Source organism: Spermophilus citellus (assembly GCF_964194105.1).
Source record: "Spermophilus citellus genome assembly, chromosome: 19".
NCBI classification, from domain to species: domain Eukaryota; kingdom Metazoa; phylum Chordata; class Mammalia; order Rodentia; family Sciuridae; genus Spermophilus; species Spermophilus citellus.
The window spans coordinates 18857091-18883594 of record NC_138201.1 but is presented as its reverse complement, the minus strand read 5'-3'; the positions used below and the strand labels follow the sequence as shown (position 1 = coordinate 18883594).

The 26504-nt window shown below is 36.4% G+C and overlaps 1 long non-coding RNA gene across 1 annotated transcript in view; it reads right to left on the bottom strand.

The window, feature by feature from the left end:
* Positions 1-1221: 1221 nt before the first annotated feature.
* The window catches only part of LOC308638627, a 47281-nt gene continuing 21998 nt past the window's right edge, over positions 1222-26504 (bottom strand). Inside the window, exons 2-3 of the long non-coding RNA XR_014019891.1 lie at positions 4781-4907; positions 1222-1337 (exon numbers count right to left, since the gene is read on the bottom strand). This is a non-coding gene — a long non-coding RNA (uncharacterized lncRNA). The remainder of the gene's footprint in view (positions 1338-4780; positions 4908-26504) is intronic.

The window sequence follows — 26504 nt, the reverse complement described above, 5'->3', positions numbered from 1 at the left end:
TAAGGCTTGGTTTTTGACTGAAAGCTTCGCAAAATTGTTTACATATGTGGGGCATCTCTCCAGTGTATGTCCACTGGTGACAAATAAGATTGGAGCTTTTATTTGAAGTTTTTTCACATTCTTTACATGGCATATCTCCTGTATGAACACTGTGATGTTGAATGAAGTTCTTCAGTGTGTTGCATTCTTCACATTGGTAGGTCTTTGCTGCAGAATAAATTTTTTGGTGTTGAGTAAGAGTTGAACAATCTTTTACAGCTTTGCTAGACTTTTTACATTTACATGTCTTCAGTATAAATCTCCTGAACTTTAACAAGTTGTAACCTTTCACTAAAGGTTATTCTGCTTTCTTTTAAATTTGTAGGGTTTATCACTGTCAAAGTATCTGCTGTGTTTAAAGAATATATGAAAGTATCGGCTTGCTCAACATCTTCTAAACTTATAGTGCTCTCCTTCTCTATAAATTCTCTTGTATTGAGCAAGCTCTGCACTGTGATTAAGAGCCCTTTCACATGCCTTACACTTGCACGTTTTGTCCTGACTATGAATATTTGGATGAGTAATAGCTTCTGAGCACTGAAGCAAGACTTTCCCACATTTTTCATTTTGGTAAATTTCCTTTAGAAAATGACTAGGAGTTTCTCTATATTCGTAATTTTTATCAGCAATGTAAATATCCTGGTAATTACTCAGGGTAGAGACATGGCTAATGGTGTTACTTTATAGCATTATCTATATAGTGCACTTTCCAGAAATCTGTATCAGAATTGTCATTGAGCAATAGTGGGGAAGTAGGAACCTTTCTTAATATTGTCTACTTGGGCACAAGGAGAAATAACTGTTTTGTTGCAGAAAAATGGACATTTTGTAAAGAAACTCTCCAAAGTATCACTTTAAGAAATTTGTCTTAAATATCTTCTCTGTGCGAATGTTTGACTGGAAGTTTAACTTATAATTGGCCAAGATAAAAACTGATCCATGGACCATATTTCTTTTCAAATTTTCCACATTTACTTTCAGAGGAAATATAGTCTTTAAAATGGCTGTGGTATATTCTTAAAGACATATAAAGCGCCTCAAAAGTAAGTGGAATAAATTGATTTTTTTTTCAGATATTAATTGTTCCTGGTGTGTTTTGACAATATAATTTTTATCATAAATAGGGACTACTAATTGGTTTTGTCTCTTATAATATGATTTTTGAACTTTACTCTCACCTATATTTTCCCATTGTTTTCTTAGTTGTAAATAGACAAGGTCACTCTTTCCATATCTTCCCCCTCTCTCTTTTATTCCTTGCTCTGGTAAAATTTCATGAGGATGATGAGAAGTCATGGCTGAAAAAAATAAAAATAACCATCTTGTTTACTTACTGTATGAGACTGAGCATATTTTGCAAACATAGGAAATTACAGCAATAAAGGAATATTAGCAGGGGAGTGGATTATTAAATCCAAGTCCATCGTTACTGCAGAAATATATAAATCAAATAAAAATGTACGCAGGAAATTACTTTGAGAACTTTCCAAACCATCTTAATGTTCACAGTATCCAAGATGAGTACATTCCTATGTAGAGTAATATAGTAGTGGAAGATAAATTGTGTTTCACAGCCTTTCCTCCTTCACAATATATTTTAAAAATCTACCAACTTTCTTCTGTTTCATTAAAAAAAAGAAAAATATGAAACATGCAAATATTTGGGGACTGTTCAAAAAGGGATTCCTGCTTACCAACAGATGGCTAAATCAACTTTAAGTTATGAATTACTCAAAGGGAATAGTAAATTATCATTTAAAAGAAGTTTACTGAACTAAACCAACACACACAAAAATAAAGTTTGGTCATGAATTGTTAATAGTAATAAGCAGACAATGTGTGTTTAAAGTCTTTCTTTAGAAAATGTCTGAAAGAGTCAGGGGTGGTTGTACACAGCAACATAGGAGGTTGAGCCAGAGGATCCAAATTTCAAGGCCATTCAAAGTAAAAAATGCAAAGTGCTAAATCACCCTGAAGTTCTCTTTCTGGTACTAGTAAACACATTGCAGAAAACAAGAAAAATAAAACATCCAAGTAGCTCAATTATCTCCAAGTTGCAGGTTTTAATCCAAGTTTTAAAACTCAGACTATTGAGAGCATCCAAGAGAAAAAGATGGGTCACCTAGAAACGTAACTACATAATTGTGAAATTCTTAGTTGAAACTTCACAACACACAAAGGAATTCAGGGCTATTTTCTAGGGATGAAAGAATAAAATTTTCAACCAAGACATAATATTCACAGCTACTATCTTTCAAAAGAGAAGGAAAATGAAGACTTTAAATACATAAAAATGCACACACTACTCAACACTAGATCTGTTCTCCACAAAGTACAAAAGGTAATCCTTCATACTAAAATGTAAGTGTGTACAGCAACATAAGTCATATGAAACTCTAAACATTTCTTGGCACAAACAATTCTATTTTATTGTAATGATGGGTCTCAAAACATGTAATTTTGCAATAGAATTTGAAAGACAAAAGCATAAAAAGAAAACTGTTGATAGGCATATATACCTGTAACAATAATAATTTTTGAAAGGACACATAAATATATTCATTTTTTAAATAAAGTGAAGTCAAGTTGGTACTCAAAGTATGAGTAGGAGATTCTTCATTTTTAGGGTTTTTTTTTTTGTTGTTGGCAAATGCAAGATTACAAAATTCTGATCAAAACAAACCTTGGCTATCTGAATTCTAAAAATTACAACTGTAGGTGTATTCCACAGGATAGTCTAAGTACACACACATGCTGAAAGCAAAGGGATATAAGAATGACACATACAAAAGTGACTGAAGAAAACCTGGGCTGTCTAAACTATAGTACACAAAACATAGTTTAAGACAGTTACAGGACATAAAGGTTTTTTAAATTGTAAAACATCTTCTAAGAGGCAAAATAGAGAAAAGGAACCTTTCCCTAGGTTCTGAATTAAGAGTAAATACGTTCACAATGAACATCCTACTTCCCCCACACACAAAGAAAACATTGAGAGAGTTGAATGAAAACCAAGAATCACCGTCATCCTAGGAGACACCAATCCCCACTTAGTGAAAAGGGAAATAAAGTGAAGCAAAATGGTAATTGCAAAGCATAAGACTTTGAAAATATTTTCAAACTATTGTAGACTAATAGAATCCCTGTTCTTAATCACAAATGGGATATTATGATGGATAGACAAATTTTATGTATTAAAGGTTAATAAATATTTAAGTGATAGTTACTTTGTAACCAACATGGAATAAAAATTTGAAGTCAATAGGAATGTTCAAAAATCCCTAAATATGTGTCAGTTGATTGAACACTCTTGGGCATGCTGTTGTTAAAGAATTGAAAGATAACTTTTAGTAACTTTTAGTATAAACATCTTTCAATTTTATCTAGAGGCTCCAGGTAATATTCATCAAACTCCCGTTAAATTTTCTTTTACAGAGAGAAAAATTAAATTGTATGAATATCCCCCAAAATGCAAATAAAATTAGAAGAATATTTTTCTGCTAAAAAAAAATACTAAAAGTTACAGCATTCAATTGTAAATGCAGACATGGAGTCAGGTAGACAGAGTTCTGAGTGAGTGTGGTAATAAGCCCTGACATCAATAGCAAATTAAAAACATTGAACACCAGTGTTGTACAATGTTATTCAACAGAGCCATCATGGGGGATGCAAACCAAATATCCCTTGAAATAAACAGATGAGCCAATTTAGAATATTAAACTATAGAACTTTGAAGTGAAAGAATTTATTCTAACTATATATCTTACAAAATGTATGTACACTTGGTTAACTGAAATATGTCACAGAAAGAATACTGCAGAATTATATGAATATAACATCTCTAAACTAAAAATGAAGCTTTCTGAAAAAAAGAATGTTTTTGTGATGGGGAGACAGAAATGAGCCCTTGCTTCCTAAGAATTGATTTTTTTTGAGATGTAAACTTTTTAGAGATACATTGCATAACAATTTGAATTAATGTTACTGAATATTTAAAATTTTGGAGACAGTAAGTTTTATTGTGTGGTTTTGACTACAATGAAAGTTAAGATAAAGAGAACTGCAACATTTCTCAAAGCTACATTTAAAATAATGTGGTCTTTATGCTATAAATAAGAACAAACTCATCCACATACAAATGATGGGCATGCGTGTAATCTCAGCTACTAGGACGTCTGAGGCAGGAGAATTGCAAATTCAAGACATCCTTAATAACTTAGTGAGAACCTCTCTCCAACAATGAGTGAAAAGGAGCTTAGGGTGTAGTTCAGCATTGGAGTATCACTGCCATTAATCCCCTTTACATTTACATATAGGAAACTTCAATTTGCATGTACATGGGCAGAATGAAAAGCCAATCAAGATAAAATACAAAAGTCATCGACAAAAGAGGCTTAATATTTATCCAAGCAAAAGCACATATAACATTATTGGCAATACAAACAAGAATCATGCATAACTTAATTTGTGAAGCAATTAACTGATATGAGGAATCCCAGTCTATAACATGGATCCTACTGTACACAATGAAAAAATAAAGAAAAAAACCAAACTGTAAATATCCATTGATGTATTATTTTACAAATCCTCTTATTCAACTACAACTTACACCAACTCTCAAAAGAGCAGTCTTTTTCCATCTTGACTTTCATTCCATGGCAGATAACTTCACAGAAAATCCATTACACGTATTCAGAAAGAACTCTGAGGAAGTTTTAGTGAAAAAAAAATTTATGCTCACCCACAAAGACCAGGTTGCTGTAGTTCTCCAACATCACTTCTCTATATAAATTCTGCTGAGCAGGATCCAGGCATTCCCATTCCTCCTCAGAGAAATCAATAGCCACATCCCCGAATGTCAATGGCTCCTGAAATACAAATTGGTAGATTAATAGCACACGGACAAAACTGTTATTCAGTTTTTAGTTTGAATTAAGAGTTAGAACTGACTGTCATGTAGGAGAGTGACCTTAATTATGTAATAAGATACTTTCTAATTCAGAGGAAAATACAGAAGTCCAAAAACATTGTATTTCATATCAGAATGAAGTGAAGGATATATACCATAATCCAAGAACTGATTAAAAGCCCAACTCCTAACTCTTCTGCCATCAGTCAATGAAATTTGGGGGACATTCCAGATGCAAATCAGACTTGTCAAAGATATTCTCATGAGGGGATTGTGCACAAGGGAGACAAAAAGAGTGGTAAAAAAGCTTTTGAAAACAGTCTGGTAGCTAATTCTCTCTGCTTTGTATCCGTGAGATAGATTGAGCTCCTGAATAGAATTAGTATCAAGTATGATCTATGACACATTCCCAATGTGTAAAATATTCATAAAATATTAACATTTGGAGACATGTAAAGTGACTCTTCCACTTCGTGAATAGACAGACTTGAAATATTTCAAGTTCTACAAGCAGTTCAACGAGTGAATAAAGTTGGTTCAATAGAGGCCCAGACAGCAGCATGTATGTGTTCAAAAGACTGAGGCAGGGCTGGGGATGTGGCTCAAGCGGTAGCGCGCTTGCCTGGCATGCGTGCGGCCCGGGGTTCGATCCTCAGCACCACATACAAACAAAGATGTTGTGTCTGCCGAGAACTAAAAAATAAATATTAAAATTCTCTCTCTGTCTTAAAAAAAAAAAAAAAACAAAAGACTGAGGCAAAGTAATGGTTAATAAAAGAAAAAAGACCTTTTAATATAATTGTAATGGAAAAATAATGGTAACAATAAGTTACTTAAAATTCATACAACTAAGGAAATATAACCAAGGAAAATTATGGCTTTGAGAAATACATAATAAAATTATTACTCGTAAAACAGGCACAGGACTGTCATCATTTCTGTGTGCAAAAGGAAGATGAGATCAGTAAGACACCAGAAGTGTCCACACGGGTTTTCCATGTGGGAACTCCACGTGTGGATGGATCCTAGTTACTTAAACATAGCTACTTTATTGGAAGAATTACCTTGACATCAGAGCATAATCACCCCATCTACACAAATAACCAATTAAAAATCTTCAATAGCAAAGTATTTAAGTACTTGAGCCAATTGGAATTGCATGGTATCAAGATTTCATGAAAGGAATGAGACAAATCAGGTTAGTAGATGATTAGAGTCACTGTTCACAAAATGCAAAAAAAAAAAAAAAAATCCTGACATGTTAGAATAAATGTATTTTCCACACTGTGGAGCACCCTCACTGTAATACTGTGGCCTTCTGTGACTCATTCCTAAGCAGTGAGGGAGGCAATTCTGGGCAGCTAAAAGTTAAGTCCACATACCTCAGATCCCTTTTGCAAAGAAAGGAAATACTTAGTCTTCCAGAGTCACAATTCTCACCAGTTAAAAGACACACAGCTGCAGTCAGTTTAAGGTCCTCACCTACAATGTCCTTTAAAATTTATTTTTCTAGAAGAAAATGTGTGAATTTGCAGAAAATCAAATTGGAGCTGTGGCTCAGTGGCAGAGCACTTGCCTAGCATGTGTGAGGCACCAGGTCTGATCCTCAGCACCACATATAAATAAAGAATAAAAGTACATCAACAACTAAAAAATTTTTAAAAAAGAACATTGTTTGCACTGGTTGGCACAAATGTCACTAGTTCATGTCTCAAACTTGGAGTCTTTCACCTAATTCTGATGCCACTTATAAGTCCCAGAATGTCATTTATACTGCTGATCAACTTCCTGTAAATTGGGGGACCCTACAACTACCAAACATAGAAAGGAGCATTCAATATTAATATATTAGTTATCTACAACTCTAATAAATGAATTAAACACAACCATGATAAAATCCTAACAACCTGTTGCACAAATATTAAAAAATTGCTTCCAAAGGCTATATGGAGAAGGCAGGCAAACAGAGTGGTCAACAATTCTGTAGAATAAGGTTACAGGACTGAAATATCTGATGCTGAGATTTACTATGAACTTACAGTAACTCAAAAGGTGAGATGTGGCAAGGTGAGATTAGTGGAATGAAAACCTAGAAATAAACTCAAAAAACACAAGAGAAGTCAGGACTTCACTGGAGATGATATGATTTTTTTTTATTGGTTGTTCACAACATGAACACCTTGGCATCTGTATGCAAAGAAATGAATTAGACACAGAACTTACAACTAAGATATCATCTCACTCCAGTCAGAAGGGCAGCTATTATGAAGACAAACAACAATACTGTTGGCGAGGATGTGGGGAAAAGGTACACTCATACATTGCTGGTGGGACTGCAAATTGGTGCAGCCAATATGGAAAGCAGTAAGATTCCTTGGGAAGTTAGAAATGGAACAACCATTTGACCCAGCTGTCCCTCTTCTAGGATTATACCCAAAAGACTTAAAAATAGCATACTACAGAGACACAGCCACATCAATGTTTACAGCAGTACAATTCACAATAAACTGCAAAGCCAACCTAGATGCCCTTCAGTGGATGCATCTATAAAGAAAATGTGTTACATATACACAATGGAATATTACACAGCAATAAAAGAATAAAATCATGACACTTGCAGGTAAATGGATGGAGTTAGAGAAGATAATGCTAAGTGAAGTTAGCCAATCCCAATAAGACAAATACTGAAACTTTTCTCTGATATAAAAAGGCTAATTCATAGTGGGGATGGAAGGGAGCATGGGAGAAATAGACGAACTTTAGATAGGGCAGAGGAGATAAGGAAGTAGGAAAGACTGTGGAATGAGATGGATATCATTATCTTTCATACATTTATTAAAACAGATGATGTGACTCTACTTTGTGTACTACCAGAGACATGAAAAAAATGTGCTCTATTAGTATAATATTAGCTGAATTGCATTCTGCCTGATATATCAAATTAGAATAAATAAAATTTAAAAAACGTATTTTTTAATCCCCATTAAAAAATTGAAGATTAAAACCGGGTACTTGCACAAGCAAGGCAACTTCTGTACCACTGAGCCACAGCCCTAGCACAAATGTACCTCACTAATATTGGTTATTTCTTTTTAAAAGACTTTCTTATGTCCCTCCTTCATGTCCATTGTTTGTCACTCCTCATATCCATTGTTTTATACCATTTATTATTATTAAAATGATATTTTCTCCTATCTTAAGTAACACTATACTATTATTATTAGTTTCTTGACACAAGCTAAGAACACCAAGTGGTCGACCACAACCTTATCCTGTTTTACACCTACTTTTTGTAGATTTGCCTGTGTGTCAAACCCAAACCTCATTTCTCTGCTGATCAGTGTCCTCAATCTCGGAAGGCATTCGGTCCCAGGGGCTTTCTAGTCTCCTTGTTCTTGCATTAGCCCAGAGTGGATCTCCCTCATCCCCGCATTTGTACCTACCACACCTAGATACAAGATCGGGCCGGGAAGACAAAACAGAAACAACCCAAGGACAGTAAGCTGTGTGAGACAAGAGTAAGGATGCCCATCTATAGGAGCAAACCAAATCCTGGCACATAAGTGGCACATAGAGAAACCTGACGTGCTATTTTCAGATTGCCTTTAAGAATAACGCACATTTGTGCTTATGAAAAATTCCAATTTACACAATCATTGTAATTTTTTGGACCAGGAATTGAACCCAGCACTTCTCCACTTAGGCACAACCCCAGCTTTTTAAAACATATTTTACTTGGACACAGGATCTTGTCAAGTTGTTTAGGACACCACTTGACTGCTGAGGCTGGCTTTGAACTCGCAATCCTCCTGCCTCCCTGGAATCACAGGTGTGAGTCATCAAACCCAGTTATCACCTTTCAGTTTGATCATTGTATTACCAACTCCACCCTCTCAAAATCCAGTGCCAACAGATTTGCCACCATTTTTTAATCTAAATTCCTGAAATCATGTGAAACTGATTATACGTGCCCACATTTACCTTTCTGCTACAAAATCAGCCCTCATTTTAGAAGAAAAAAACTGACCTGTAGTTAAAGCACAGTATACAAAAAATGGACATAACAAATATCTATGAGATACTTTAACAATAGCTAATTACATTTTATTGCCACCTGTTGATGAAACTGTCTCCAAAATAGGAAGTCATTTATGACCTTAGATACAATCTAACAAATATGAACATGGAGACTTCACGCCTTGTATGTTATCAGGCCATTATAGCCTGAAATAAGAAAGCAACAGCAAGAAAAATGCAAAATACTACAAAAAAACCTCATCCTTATTAAAAACACAAAGGTAAACTATTCCATAAATTAGTACAAGGGAAGAATAAAAATCAGAAATAAAATTAAGAAAATGGAGAATGAAAGAATAATACAAATGACTGGTGAAGAAACAATTGGTTCTTTGTCTAAAGGTTTTTTTTTTTTTCATTTCATTTCAAAGCAAATCAAAAGAAGATTTAATTCTTAAAATCAGGAAAGTGGAGCTCTTCCTAAAGAAACCAATGTAATTCAGAGGATTATCAGGGACTACTGGAATATTGAAGTACATTGGAAAATCTAGAAGAAACGATTAAATGCATAAGTGTATATAATCTACCAAAATTGAAGCAGGTAGATTGAAAAACCCAAAATAAAAATAAAAAGCAGGACTGGGGTTATGGCTCAGTGGTAGAGCACTTGCCTAGCATATATGAGGCCTTGGGTTTAATCCTCAGCACCACATTAAAAAATGAATTTAAAAAATAATAAAGGTCTTTCACCTATAGCACAAGAATTAAAAACCAAGAATCAACAAATGGGATAGATTCATACTAAAGTTTTTTTCTCAGCAAAAGAAATAATCTGAGGTGAACAGGGAACCTACATCCTGGGAACAGTATTTTTTTTTTTTTTTTACCTCTCACACATCAGAGCTCTAATCTCTAGTATATATAAAGAACTCAACAAGATAAGTACCAAACAACCAAATAATCCAATCAATAATTGGGCCAAGGACCTGAACAGACATTTCTAAGAGGATATACAATCAATCAATATCTGAAAAAATTCTCATCATCTCTAGCAGTCAGAGAAATGCAAACCAAAACTACTCTAAGATACCATCTCACTCCAGTCAGAATGGCAGCTATTATGAAGACAAACAATAAGTGTTGGTGAGGAAAAGGTACACTCATACATTACTGGTGGGACTGCAAACTAGTGTGACAAATTTGGAAAGCAGTATGGAGATTCCTTGGAAAGCTGGGAATGGAACCACCATTTGATCCAGCTATCCGTCTTCTTGAACTATACCCAATGGACCTAAAAACAGCATACTACAGGGACACAGCACAATTCACAACAGCTAAACTATAGAACCTACCTAGATGTCCTTCAGTGGATGAATGGATTAAAAAATGTGGCATTTATACACAATGGAATATTACTTAGCACTAAAAAAGAACAAAATCATGGCATTTGCAGGTAAATGGATGCTGTTGGAGAAGATAATGGTAAGTGAAGTTAGCCAATCCCAAACAAATGCCACATGTTTTCTCTGATATAAGGGGGTAACTCAAAGTTGGGTGGGGAGGAAGATTACCTCTAGGTAGGGAATAGGGGTGGGAGGGAAAGGGAGGGAGAAGGGGAATAGCAAGGATGGTGGAAGGATATGCTCATCATTATACAAAATTCACATATGAAGATTTGAATTTGGTGTCGGCATACCTTATATAAAAACAGATGATAAATTGTATTATAAAGGTGTATTAAAAATTGTAATGCAAAAAAAATCAAGAGCTCATGTATAATGGCATAATTTGCTATGAACGTACTTTATATACAGAGTTATGAAGAACTGTAGTGTGAATGGATAATTATGAATATAATGCATTTCACTATTGTCATGTATAAAAGAAATAATAAAGGTCCTCAAAAAAATTTTTTAAAAAAGAATGCAATTGCAGCAGTAATATGAAACCTTCAAAAAAATAAACCAGTTCTATACAACAGGAATTTAATACTAAATACTGGATCATTAAGAAGGAATTAACATAATGCTTCTCAAATTATTCTATAGAGAAGCAGATATAAAATGTTACAAATAGTAAAGAAAGGGGTTGGGGCTGTAGCTCAGTGGTAAAGGGCTTGCCTTGCATGAGTGAGGCACTGGGTTCAATCCTCAGCACCACATAAAAATAAAGTTCATCTGCAACTAAATAATTTAAAAAGACAAATTATCTCTGTTTGCAAATTATGATTTAAACTTTAGAAAATTGTACAGTTTTCACCAGAAGAATTTTAGAGCTGATGAACAAATTCAGAAAAGTTGCAGAATAAATAAATAATCAAAACCTTTGGCCAAAATAATAAATCTATTGAGAAATACATCAGAAAATTCATTCTATTTCAAATAACTTAAAATGATTCATTACAAGTCTTAGCAAAGATAAGAAATAGCACTACAAGCAAATTTACAAAAATAATAAAACCCCAGAAAAGGAAGCAGTAGTTCTGGAACCCTGTAAATTCTGTAGATCGTCAACCCAGAGCCCTCACTATTCCCGACTTCAAATTCTATGACCGCACCATAGGGAGAGAAACAGTCCTTCTGGGAGGAGACACAGAGACCAGGGAGACGATACAAGCTACAGAGACCTACAGAATTTACTTCAGTTGATTATTGACAAAGGCTCCAAAGTATGGAGAGAAGAAATCCTCGTTAACAAGTTATGCTGGGAAAACGGAATATTCACAGGTCAATGTCAACTGGACTGAAGACCAGAGAATACACCCCAGAACTTTAAAATTGATAAAATAAAACCTCAGGGAAGCACTGGAGTAGGCAGGTGTGGGGAGCTACCCTGAGCCCAGGGGATTCTGGTTTGGGTTTGCAAGCGATTTCGTGGCTCCTCCCACTTAATGGATTATGCAGAGCAGGGACCTCAGTCTTTGCTGGGCCAGGGAGGCTGCTCTGGTGGCCCTGGAGTTGGGCATCACCCATTGGGCCTGGACAGCCCACCTCCTACCTTAAGTGGCCAAAGAACATTCTATGGCAAAACCTTTGCTGTTCCCCAATGTGAATAAACCAAACCTGGGCTCTCATGCTCCCCTTCCAGTGTGGAAGCTCGACCCCTAAGAGCCATCCCATCTCCACTTTCTACAGTTACTTCCTGTGTCATGTGGCATTGATGCCTTCCTTTGCTTAGCTTTATTTTACAGCCACCTCACTCCACGCAGGGGATCCCAGCTGCCATTGCCTGTGAGGGCCGTGGTGAGAGGCAGTGACTCTAAAACATACTCCGAGCACAGCAAATAATATCAAGGACCAATACTGGTTATGGCTATGCACAGTAAAGGGGAGAATAACAGCATAAAGAGACAACATACTGAAAGAAAATTTTGCCATTTACTACTCTAACAAATGATTAATATCTGAAATATACTATATATTTCATATATATATTTCAGAGAGCTCTCTCTGAAATCTCTGTCTGAAATGTCTGTCTCTCTGAAATCTCATTGAGATCTCTGAAATGTCTGTCTCTGTCTCTCTCTGAAATGTCTCTCTGTCTCGTCTCATCTCCCTCTGAAATGTCTGTGTCTCTCTGTCTCCCTCTGAAATCTGTCTCTCTCTCAAATCTCTCTCTGGCCCTCTGTCTCAAATCACTCTCTCTCTCTCTGAAATATCTCTTTCTCTGAAATGTCTCTGAAATGTCTGTCACTCTCTGTCTCACTCTGAAATGTCTCCCTTTGTCTCCATCTGTCTCAAATCTCTCTGAAATCTCTCCCTCAGTCTCTCTGAAATGTCTCTTTCAGTATCTGTCTCTGTGTCTGTCTCTGAAATGTCTGTCACTCTGTCTCTGAAATTTCTCCCTCTGTCTCCATCTCTGTCTCTCTCTGAAATGCATCTGTCTCTCCAATCTCCCTCTCTGAAATATCTCTTGGTCTGTCTCTGAAATATGTCTTGCATGTCTCTCTCTGAAGTGTCTCCCTCTCTGAAATATCTCTCTCAGTCTCTCTGAAATGTCTCTCACTCTGTCTCTGTCTCTCCGAAATGTACTAGGTATCCTGAGGCTGTAGGACAATTAATACTCAAAGGAATAAAAGCAGCAAAGGGAGTGTTTGGAATTTCTCCCAATAAAATTATTACTCCATATACTATGGATCAAATTGATGAGTTAGCTAATGAGTTAAATACTTGGGCAATAATCATGTGCAAATCTAATGTTTCATTTGATAACCACTTACCATCGAATCCTTTGTTGTCTTTTTGGTCATTGCATCCTGTAATTTTTCCAAAATTGACAAGAAAAACACCTATCATGAATGCTCCAAATATATTCACTGATGGGTCAAACAATGGTACAGCAGCAGTAGTTACCCCTGATCAAACTTTTACATTTTTAGTACCCAAACAATCAGCTCAAAAGGTAGAGCTTAATGCAGTATTACAAGCTTTTGTGATGTTTAAAGATTCTTTAATTTATTTTCCAATAGTCAGTATATAGTTAATGCTATTATATCCCTTGAAGATGCAGGTAGGATTTCCCCTTCCTCTACTGTTTTCTCTTTGCTTTCCACTATACAAAGTCTAATCTGGGACAGAAAAGATCCATTCTTTATAGGGCACATACAGGATTGCCTGGAGCGCTTAGTTTGGGCAATGATTTAGCAGATAAAACTACACATGACGTACATAGTTTTCCTACATTAGAAGAAGCTACAAATTTTCATTAAAAGTTCCATGTCAATGCTAATACTTTACAAAAGCATTTTAAAATAACTAAGGAACAAGCTAGACAAATAATAAAACAATGTCAAAATTGTGTGACCTTTTTACCACAAGTTAATCTTGGAGTCAATCCTAGAGGACTGATACCTAACCATATTTGGCAGATGGATATCACAGAATTTGGAAAATTAAAAAATTTGCATGTTACAGTTGATACTTCTGGATTTTTGATGGGCTCCCTTCATGCTGGAGAAAAAACTAAAGATGTTACAGCTCATTGCTTACAAAATTTTGCCACTGTGGGCGTTCCAAAACAGTTAAAAACAGATAATGCCCCTGGTTATACTTCTACCTCTTTTAAACAATTTTGCTCATCATTTGGCATTACTCATATAACAGGAATCCCATACAATCCACAGGGACAAGGCATAGTTGAAAGAGCTCATCAAACTGTTAAAATGTACTTATTAAAGCAAAAAGAAGGAATTGGGAAGGGATATATATTCCCCAAAGATAAACTTAAAATAACCCTTTTTACTCTAAACTTTTTAAATTTGGATTCATCAGGGCTTAGTGCTGCAGAAAGACATGTGTGTCCAAAAAATGTACATAAGCCCAAGGTACTTTGGAAAGATATTCTAACAGGACAATGGAAAGGTCCTGACCCAGTAATTGTCTGGAGTCGGGGGTCTGTTTGTGTGTTTCCACAGGAAGAACAGCAGCCGATTTGGATTCCGGAGAGATTAACTAAAGTCCTGACCCAGTGATTGTCTGGAGTTGGGGGTCTGTTTGTGTATTTCCACAGGAAGAACAGCAGCCGATTTGGATTCCAGAAAGATTAACTAAAGTGATTTCTACAGACCAAAAAGATGATGATTTGGCTCACATCCATAACAGCTGATATCCAAAACTCCAGTTTGACTACCCTTACATCTGCGACAGAACCAGGATGCTTTTTTCAATATCTATTTTATTATTGCCCTTTCCCACATCATGAAGTTCTATGTTGTTTTTTTGAGCTCATACAGACCTAGGTTAATGTTTTTCTGATCAGTTCTGACTATAGAGTTTTTAAACATTGCAATGGAGATTTCACCTGTAAAAAGTTATAAGGCCTTTACTATGTGTTGTATGTATTATATTATGTGTGCACACTTGTGTTTTGTGTTTGAATGTACATATGTCCATATCATATATGATGAGCGCTCATGAAAAAATGGATCCAAAATTTTTTTTCACGTGATTTAAATGGTTTAATTTAAATTGGGTAAATAGCTGTTGAGGATTGTTTTAATATGTGAACAAAAAAGGAGGTTAACAGATCTGTTTGTTTACTTTCACCTTTCCTTTTCATTATATTTAATAATTCTCTTCAAGATAATGTAAATTGTTAAGAAAATTGTTTTCTTTTAGTGCCTTCTGGAATGTTACATAATTTTTTCTTCAGCCATTATTGCCAGAATTCCTATCTTCATCCCAGTGCCGGTGAAGACAAAGATAAAACCAATCTACAGCTTCTGCAATAGCCATCACTGAACTGCTTGCAGAACTTGCCTGGACTATGTACCACTTGTATGCATTGTGAACTATCTGTTGGTGCAGTGGGTAGCGTTGGGGTATTTTTGCTGATGATGTCATCAGTGGTACAATTTTTCCAAAAGGAGCCATCAATTGGCTTGGTGTATCTTCTTCCCTTCTGCTTGTCATGATCGTTCAGCTAAAATTTGGGGGCCAACAGAGGTGAGGCAAAGAACCTCACCCGCCCCCGCTGGTACAAAGACCTATCCAGAGGTGTGGCTGTATACTGGACCGGTAGTCAATGACGGGTAAGATCCAATTGCAATGGTACCAACCTAAGACAGGAGGCTGACGCCTTGAGGTCAGCTCATCCGAAGACGGGTAAGGACCATATGTAGTATTGGACAACCTAAGGCAGGCACGGTCCCGAAGCCACATGCTTGTTGTTTAAACAGAGAGGGGGAGATGTTGAGAGCCACAGCCGAAGGGGCCCCAGCAAACTTCCAGCTGCCGGCTGATGATTGGCTCACAGCGGCCCCAGCAACATCTAGCTGATTGGCTCCTCTGCAGTGATGCTCATTGGGCTGTTTCCCTGCCCTTTCAGACCACAGAGCTGCTCATTGGGGGACTTTTTTGGCTCCGCCCACGCGACCCAGCCAATTGGCCTCAAGAGCAGGAGGATTGTGGGAAGCCGGTGGTGGCAGTTGGGCTCTGAAGGTTTTCCTGAGGAGCTGTTTTGTTTGGCGTGTGTGGTTCTAAAAATAAAGTTCGTTTCTTTTGACAAGTGGCTCCTGAATTGTGCCCAGCCAGACTGCGGCATTCTCTGTCTCTGTCTGTCTCAAATCTCTTTCAAATCTCTGACACACACTCACACACACTGACTCACACTCTAACTCACACACTCTGAAATGTCTATATATATTTAAGAAATCAACATGAAAATAAAATACAAACTAACCCATTCAACTTTTACCAAAAAAAAAAACAAAACAAACAAACAACAACAACAACAACAACAAAAAAACCCAGAAGCTTCCAAAGAAGTTAAAATGGCCAACAATTTTGTGGGAACATTTCAACATCTTTAGGCATCTCAGAAATGCAAGTCAACTGTCTCCTGAGATTTTGCCTCACTGTAGTCAGAAGAGCCATCATCTAGAGTCAAAACCACCACCAGTGCTGGGAAGAATGTAGGGAAAAGGAAACCCTTATCTAATGTGGGTGGGAGTGAACTGGTACAGCCAGGACGGAAATCATTATGTGATTTCCTTAGAAAACTAGAAACTGGAGTTAGATGATACAGCTAATCTATGAGATCACTCCTCAGTATATATTTCAAAGAATTAAAGACACCACACACAAACCATTCCCATGTTCACCCCCACACGATTTACAATGGCTAAGTTATGAGATCTGGCCAGGTGTGCATTAACTGATGAAGGGATAAAGAAAATGTGATGTCCATACACACTGGGGATTTATTCAACCACAAAGAGTAAAGTCAACTGTTGGCAAGAAAATGGATGCAATTTGGGAGCAGTATGTTAACTCCAATAAGCCAGACCTACAACAATTAGTGTTGTGTGTTTAATCTCATAGGTGGAATGCATGGAAAAGAAAAAAGGCATCTTTTGAAAATAGAAGATAAAACATTAAGATAAAGGAAGGGAATCAGTGAGGGCCAGGAGATACTGAGGAGTGAAATTGATCTCAATGTAATGTTCTTCTAAGAACATGCTGCAATGGAAAGAACCACATTGCATAATTAACAGGAAATGGACCCATGTTTATGCATTCCACTGACTACTGTGGCTTTTGCCTCATTTGTGATTTCTATTTCCAGGTGGTAATGCAAAATTGAAAGGCACAAAAACTTGACAGATGGACTAAAGAACCAAGGTACTGGACTTTTCTGATGCTAGAAAATATCAATTTTACTTTTCCTGTCCAGTTCCATAAAGTGCAATTAAACGAGATGGTATTATGGGTAAGACATGAGGTTTCCCCCAAAGGTTCATGTATGAAATTGTGCAAGACTGCTCAGAGGTGAAATGGTTAGATTATGAGCACAACAAACAAATCCACTGATACGCATCAACTGGGAGTTATAATTAGGAAGATGGGTTGTGTCTGGAGGAAGTAGTTTCCTGGGGTCTGCCTTTGGAGTTTATGTAACGTCCCTGTTTAACGGCATCCTCTCTTGGCTCTGTGGCAATCATGTTCTGAACTGATTTCCTTTGTCACACCCTTCCATCCTGATACTCTGCCTCAGCTATGACCCAAAGCTATGGTGTTAGTGACTGGAATGAACCTCTAAAACCATGATGAGCCAAAATAAAATTTTCCTCCAAGTTGTTCTTCTCAGTTTCTTTGGTCACAGTGATTCAAAGCTACCTCAAAGCAGGGGTTTTGAGTAAGTAACTATTTATTTAATTAGTGAAATAAATTTAAAGGGCGAATCTGGCTTCCTGAGGGATGTAGTAAATTATATTAACAAAGAAACAAATCATGTTTCAAAATGGAGAAAAAATAGGATACAAACTGGAAAATCTTTAGTAGAAACTAGTTTAGGGAGAATGACTAATGAGGACCTAAAATATAACTTCCACAGTATAGTGGAGGAAAATGTACACTTAAAAATAGTGGTCAGATTCTGAGTTTTGTAGTGGTAGAGAATTTCCAAAAAAAAATTCAACTACACATGAAACTTAAAAATGATTAAAAAATGTAAATAAATGAAAAATATTTTTTCTTAGCCCATCAGAGGAATGATATCACAAGACAACCTGGCATTTTGAACATAAAGGATTTTTTGAAAAATAGGCTACATCTCTTTGATTTCTCCCTGAAAACTATATAATCTAGTAAATTATATCAATATTTTTGAGCCAGTCCAGAAATATATACATGTCTGGGTGAGTAAAACTGAAGTCATTGAGCCCAGCGTGTGGATGTTCCCCACGACCACCCATGCTCTTCCTCAGGATTCACAGAACATGTGTCAAGAAAAATGGGGTGATACTTTAAGAATGTCTCCAACGTGGTGCTGATGTTAAGACCACTACTGACTGCTAGATCTCTGGAGTAATCTCTCACATATTTCCGACAGCATAAAAAAAAAAAAATCCTTACCTGCAAAGAAATGGCACCAAACGTAGGCCAAATGACACTTGGAGAAAACTCCCTATAGGCGAGGATGTGAGAATAAGGCCACTGCCTGGATCCCTGCAAACTTCCAATTCCCACCAAAAACCCTAAAACTTTAATGCACAAAACACTGTTTAAAATACACTTCCGCTCGTGGGTCTGGGGTGTTGTTACTCTATAGGTTTGTAGTGCTCTTGTAGGGTTCCAAGATCCCTCCAATATTAACGGATCCCAATATCAACAATATAATGCCTATGAAAAAATTATTGTTATTAAGACATTTACAGTTTAGTCTCAATGTACAAAAATGTTGGATTCAATTATTATCTAAATATAATAGTAGTTAAAATATAGGATGTTAAATAGTCAAATTTGAGGGGGGGAAGAAAAAGAAGAAAAAACAAAAGGGCTATGCAATACCTCTATATTATATTATACAGATGACTCAGTCCTCCTATTTCATGCAAAGTTCCTGGTTTCACATATGTTGTGGATGTGAGGTAGGAGAATAGAGGGGCAGAACAAAAAACAAAAATAAGAAACCAGGGTTGTTGCTAGCTTTAGAGATCCATTTCTTTTCTGTTTGTCTTCTCATCCAATAGATGAGGTTGTCTGTTTTAAGCTGGTGTCTCTGGATTGTGTACGTAATCGGGGTGGGAAGTCTTTTCCTGGTATAGGGTGTCTGGAAGCGAGTAGTGCTACCCGCCAGTTCCTGCAGAGAGATTGCACCTCACGGGTCTCTTTTTGGGACTGCTCGTCTGACTTGAGCACCCAGTATTGTCTCCCTCTTTTGCCTGGAGAATTCCCAGCTCCTGATCTCTCTGTAGGGCTCCAAACTTTATTCCCATCCCCTCTCACTTAGCAGTTCCCCACTGTGGGACCTCTCACAGCCAGGCTCACACCAGGTGGGTGTGCCCTGGCCACACTGAACAGCTGCCCAACTGGCAGGGAGATAGAGGTTCTAGAATCAAACCAAACAGAGATCCTTGAAATGAAACAAACAACAAATTAAAAGCTCAAATTAAAGCATTACCAACAGAGTAGACCACTTGGAAGACACAACATCAGACAATGAAGATAAAATAAATAACCTTGAAGAGAACATGGACCACACAGTGATCATGGCAAGAAACCACAAGCAGAACACTCAACAAATATGGGATAGCATAAAAAGAACAAAGTTAAGAGTTATCAGGATAGAGGAAGGCATAGAGTCCAAACCAAAGGAATGAACAATCTATTCAAAGAAAAGATACCAGAAATCTTTCCAAACATGAAGAATTGGAAATCCAAATTCAAGGAGCTTACAGGACACCAAAGGAACGAAATCACAACAGACCCACACCAAGGCACATTAAAATAAAAATGCCCAACATGCAGAATAAGGAGAGAATTTTAAAAGCTCCAAGAGAAAGGAATATTACATATAGGGGAAAACCAATTAGGATAACAGATTTTTCAACACAGACCCTGAAAGATAAAAAAATCCTGAAACAATGTATATCAAGCTCTGAAAGATAATTGGTGCCAACCAAGAATCTTTTATCCAGCAAAGCTAACCTTCAGATTTGAATATGAAATAAAAACCTTCCACGATAAACAGATGTTAAAAGAACTTATAGCTAGAAAATTGGCACTAAAAAAACATCCTTCACAAAATATTCCATGAAGAGGAAATGAAAAACAACAATGAAAATCAGCTGAGGGACGTAGTACCCTAAAGGAAAAACTAATCAAAGAAAAATCAAGTCGAGTTAAACAAAAATACAGAAATATGTCTGGAAATACAAACCATGTCTCAGTAATAACCCTGAATGCTAATGGCTTAAACTCACCAAACAAAAGACATAGGCAAGCAGACTGGATTAAAAAGAGACCCAACAATATGCTGCCTACAGGAGACTCATCTGACAGGAAAAGATATACACAGACTGAAGGTGAAAGGTTGGGAAAAATCATGCCACTCACATGGACTGCGGAAGCAAGCAGGGGTGTCCATACTCAGACTTCAAGCCAAAATTAATCAAAAGGGATAAAGAAGGACACTACATACTGCTCAAGGGAACCATACACCAACAAGACATAACAATCATAAATATAAGTGCCCCAAATGGTGCAGCTATGTTCAAACAAACTCTTCAAGTTCAAGAGTCAAATCGACCACAACACAACAATCTTGGGTTACTTTAACACACCTCTCTCACCATTGGACAGATATTTCAAACAAAAGTTGAATACAGAAACTATAGAGCTCAATAACACAATCAATAACTTAGACTTAACTGACATATATAGAATATTTCAACCTGTATCAAGCACATACACATTCTTCTCAGCAGCACATGGATCCTTCTCAAAAATAGACCATACACTATTCCCAAAAAGCTCCACCAGAAAACTTCTAGAACTAATAAATGAATTCAGCAAAGTAGCAGGTTATAAAATCAACACCCATAAATCAAAGTCATTTCTGTATATCAGTGACAAAGCCTCTGACAAGTAAGTGAGGAAAACTACCCCATTTACAATAATCCCCCCAAAAATGCCACAGGGCAACTCTTAGCAAATACAAAGAAAGTAGAGATTCTGCCGTGCATTTTAACAGACCATAATGGGATGAAATTGGAAATGGCAAAATTAAAAATAAAAATTTTGCCAACACCTAGAGACTAAAAAAAAAACAAACAATATGCTACTGAATGAACAATGGGTTACAGAAGACACAAGGAGGAGATTACAAAATCCTTAGAGGTAAACAAGAACACAGACACAACATAGCAAAATCTTTCGGACACTATGACAGCTGTATTAAGAGGAAAATTCATTGCATGGAGTTCATTCCTTAAAAGAAGAAAAAGTCAACAAATAAATGATCTCATACTTCATCTCAAAGTGCTAGAAAAAGAACAAACCAACAGCAAAAGCAGTAAAAGGCAAGAAATAATTAAAATCAGCACTGAAATCAATGAAATCAAAACAAAACAATTGAAAATTGACAATAATAAGTTGATTCTTTGAAAAAATAAATAAAATTGACAGGCTCTTAGCCTTGCTAATAAGGAGAAGGAGAGAGAGAGCCCAAATTACTAGCATACATGATGAAAAAGGCAATATCACAACAGACACTACAGAAACAGAGGATAATTACAAATTATTTTGAAAACGTATACTCCAATAAAATAGAAGATATTGAAGGCATTGACAAATTTCTTAATTCATATGATTTCCCAGACTGAATCAGGAAGATATACACAATTTAAACAGACCAATATCAAATGACGAAACAGAAGAAGCCATCAGAAACTTACCAACCAAGAAAATCCCAGGGCCAGATGGATACACAGCCGAGTTCTACAAGTTCTTTAAAGAAGAACTAATACCAATACGCTTCAGTTTATTTCAGAAAATAGAAAATGAGGGAGCCTTCTAAACTCATTCTATGAAGCCAATATCACCCTGATCCCAAAACCACACAAGGACACAAAGAAAACTTTAGACCAATATCTCTAATGAATGTATATGCAAAAATTCTCAACAAAATTCTGGCAAATAGAATAAAAAAACTTATCAAAAAGATTGTGCATGATGATCAAGTGGGATTCATCCCAGTGATGCAAGGTTGGTTCAAAATACAGAAATCAATAAATGTAATTCATCACATCAATAGACTTAAAAAATAAGAATCATATGATCATCTCAATAAATGCAGGAAAAGCATTTGACAAAATACAGCACCCTTTTATGTTCAAAACACTAGAAAACCTAGGGATAACAGGAACCTATCTCAACATCATAAAGGATATCTATGCTAAGCTCAGCCAACATAATTCTAAATGGAGAAAAATTAAAGGCATTCCCTCTAAAAACTGGACAAGACAGGGCTGCCCTCTTTCACCACTTCTTTCAACATAGTTATTGAAACACTGGCCAGAGCAATTAGACAGATGAAAGAAATTAAAGGGATACAATATAGAAAAGAAGAACTTAAACTAGCACTATTTGCCAACCACATGATTCTATACCTAGAAGACCCAGAAAACTCCACCAGAAAACTTCTAGAACTAATAAATGAATTCATCAAAGTAGCAGGTTATAAAATCAACACCCATAAATCAAAGTCATTTCTGTATATCAGTGACAAATCCTCTGACAAGAAAGTGAGGAAAACTACCCCGTTTACAATAATCTCAAAAAAATAGTTAGGAATCAACTTAAGAGGTGAAAGATCTATTCAATGGAAACTACAGAAACCTAAAGAGAGAAATCAAAGAAGAACTTAGAAGATGGAAAGATCTACCTTGTTCTTGGATAGGCAGAATTACTATTAGTAAAATGACCATACTACCAAAAGCACTATACAGGTTCAATGCAATTCTGATCAAAATACCAATGGCATTCCTCATAGAAATAGAAAAACCAATCGTGAAATTCATCTGAAAAAAAAAATAAGAGGCCTAGAATAGCTAAAGCAATTCGAAGCAGGTGGCATCAGTATACCAGAACTTAAACGATACTACAGAGCAATAGTAACAAAAACAGCATGGTATTGGTACCAAAACAGACTGGTAGACCAATGGTATAGCACAGAGTACACAGAGACAAACCCACAAAATTACAATTATCTTATATTAGACAAAGGTGCCAAAAACATGCACTGGAGAAAGAATAGCATCTTCAACAATTGGTGCTGGGAAAACTGGAAATCCATATGCAAAAAAAAAAAAAAAATGAAATTAAACTCCTATCTCTCACCATGCACAAAACTCAAAGTGGATCAAGGACCTAGGAATGAAACCACAGACTCTGCATCTAATACAAGAAAAAGTAGGCCCAAATCTCCATCATGTGAGATTAGGCCCCAGCTTTCTTAATAAGACTCCTATAGCACAAGAATTAAAACCAAGAATTGACAAATGGGATGGAATCCTACTAAAAAGTTTCTTCTCAGCAAAAGAAACAATCAGAGAGGTGAACAAAGAGCCTACATCCTGGGAGCCAATTTTTATCCCTCACACATCAGAGCACTAATCTATAAAGAACTAAAAAAGCCAAGCACCAAAAAACAAAACCAAAACCAAAAAACAAACAAACAAAATAACCCAATTAAAAAAATGAGCCAAGGACCTGAACAGACACGTCTCAGAAGGGGATTTACAATCAATCAACAAATATATGGAAAAATGTTTATCATCTCTAGCAACTAGAGAAATGCAAATCAAAACTACTCTTAAGATATCATCTCACTCCAGTAGGAATGGCAGCTATTATGAAGACAAACAACAATAAGTGTTGGTGAGGATGTGGGGGAAAAGGTACACTGATGGGACGTCAAATTAGTGCAGCCATTATGGAAAGCAGTATGGAGATTCCTTGGAAAACCAGGAATGGAACCACCACTTGACCCAGCTATCCCACTCCTCAGTTTATACCCCAAAGTCTTAAAAACAGCATACCACAGGGACACAGCCACCTCAATGTTTACAGCAGCACAATTCACAATAGATAAACTGTGGAGCCAACCTACATGCCATTCAGTGGATGAATGGATTAAAAATTAATATATTTTATATGTATCTCAGAATTTTACTCACTGATAAAAGAGAATAAAATCATGGCATTTGCAGTTAAATGGATGGCATTGGAGAAGATAATGCTAAATGAAGTTAGCCACCCCCCCCAAAAAAAAAAAAAAACAAATACCAAATATTTTCTGACATGAGGAGGCTGATTCAAAGTGGGGTAGGGAGGGGGAACACGGGAGGAATAGACAAATTCTAGATAGGGAACAGGGGTGGGAGGGAAAAAGAGGGGGCAGGGGGTTAGCAAGGATGGTGGAATATGATGGACATCATCATCATCATCCAAAGTACATGTATGAAGACATGAATTGGTGACAACATACATTTATATAACCATAGATATTAAAAATTTTGCTGTATACAGTAATAAGAATTGTAATGCATTCTGCTGTGATTTAAAAAAATCAATAAAAATAAAATACATACACTTCAGCCTGCGTGAGGATCAAGGAAGAATCTTTTCAACCACTCACCAAGACATTAAATTGCATTTTTGTTCTAGAGGTCAGCTGCAGGAAGAGCAGGAATATATGTGAATTTCAATAATGATACCTACTGGGATATATTTGGGTGAAATATGAGACAGAACATTGATGGTAGGAAAGGTGCAGAAAATCTGGGAGGAAGAAAGTTATCATGAAAGCAATCGACATTCTCAAGCTCAGCAGGTAGCAGCTGTGATGACAAATGTCAATCCCAGCCCAATTCTTCCTAGGTCAACACAGACCCTCACTTCATGCATGGGGAATACTGCTCATCAGCAGTTTAAGAAATGAAAGAATGATCAAAGCTCATCATTGGAGAAAATGTCCATTTATTGAGGAACAGCTCTGCATATTTATAGAGCTGGGGGTGGTTTGACAGTTATGACAGTTTAATGGTTGAGCGGCTTGACAGTTGGCATGGGGTGCTTTCTGATTGGTGGGTAAGGATCATGTGAGCCAGCAGGGCTAGTCTGATTGGTGGGTAAGGATCATGTGAGCCCAGCAGGGCTCACCATTGGACGGCTCTTCTAGGAGGATGGGGAAGTTAGTCTTTGGAGCCAGGGAGACTCCCAACAAGAAATATTTACCCAAATTTAATATCCTACACAATGTATTTTGCTTACAATGTACATTTTTTATTTAAAAGACCACTTTTTTTACTTTAATATTGAGTTATTTTTTTGCATTTTTATGATTTTTTTAGAGTAAGCTGGGTAATTTTTACAAAATGAATTTTGGATTTTGGCTTAATTATATTGAATCTGCAGACCCACTGTGAAATATTGTGGTTTTAACAAAATCAAACTTTTGATCATTGGATATTAGCTGTTTTCCAATTTTGTTTCCTTTTTTTTTTTTTTTTGGTACTTTATTTTCACCTTTACGTTGCAGTGAACAGTTCTTAATACTTTCGTTTTAAAGTATTTTTCCTATATTTGTGAGTGGACTTATGCCTAGATTTTCACACTGCCCATTGCTAGTGTATATAATTTACATGAGTTAATGTTGACCATTGAACCAATTTATGTCTTATGTTTCTTTAGTGCATGGAAATTGCTTAGAAACATATAAATAATAGAATCATCTGCATATGCTGACTGTTGATGTGTAAAATCCTATTCAATGTTCTCAGAACAATATTTAGAAGTCAGAAAACAATACTTTTTTTCTAAAACTAAATTGTGAAACACTTAGGTTCTCACTATTAAATATGAAAACAGTTCATAGCTGCCCTTTAGTGGATGGAAAAAGAATTTTTCTCTGGTCTTAATTGGCCATAGGTTTTACAGTAATTTGGTAAGTGATCTGCCAAAAACTTTTCTCTATCAAAATGATTTTTGGAAACTTACATATTGTCCCTCTTGGTCATGAAGTCCCATCTTTATTGTTGTTATTCTCAGTTTTCTAGGGGTTTGAATATCTGGGTCAACATCTATAGGAAGATGGTCTGCCATTTCCATTCTTATGCTGTGTTATCTGGTAATTCTGGCCTCACAGAAAGAATTAGTGCATTTTCTTCTATTTTTAGATGTCATCATGAATTACTGTTACTGATTCCTTATTACATGTTTGGTAGAAATGAACTGTGAAGGCGTCTTTTTAAAATATGATTGCTGTTTGGATTTTTGGTGGGTTGATTTTGGGAGCTTGGTTTTTGCCAGGTTGGGCTCACATTCCTTAGCCCAAATCCTCCTCCTGCTGTAGCCTCACAGGTAGCTGGGACTAGTGGCATGGCTCCCATATCAGCTTTTCAACTTCTCAAAAATATTTGCAATTAAGTTAAATGTTGATTTGTTGGTTTAGTTTATATTTCTTCACATCTGGGTCTACTAATGTATTCTCTTGATTCCTGAGGTAATTTTCAAAGTTCGTGATTATCTAGCAATTTATCTATATTTGGTTGTTTTCCAGGCTCGAGACTTTCTTGGCAATTAAGATGGAGTGATGAGCAAGCACAATGTGGGGAAATGAGAACCTGGCATTTTGTGAATTGACCAAGGTCTCAGGATGCCCTGTGCATGTTGGAGAGTGTGCAGCCATAATACTGTGAGACAAAAGAAAAAGAAAAGCTAAATTATCATTTTATTTAGCCTAGTAAGTGACCTTG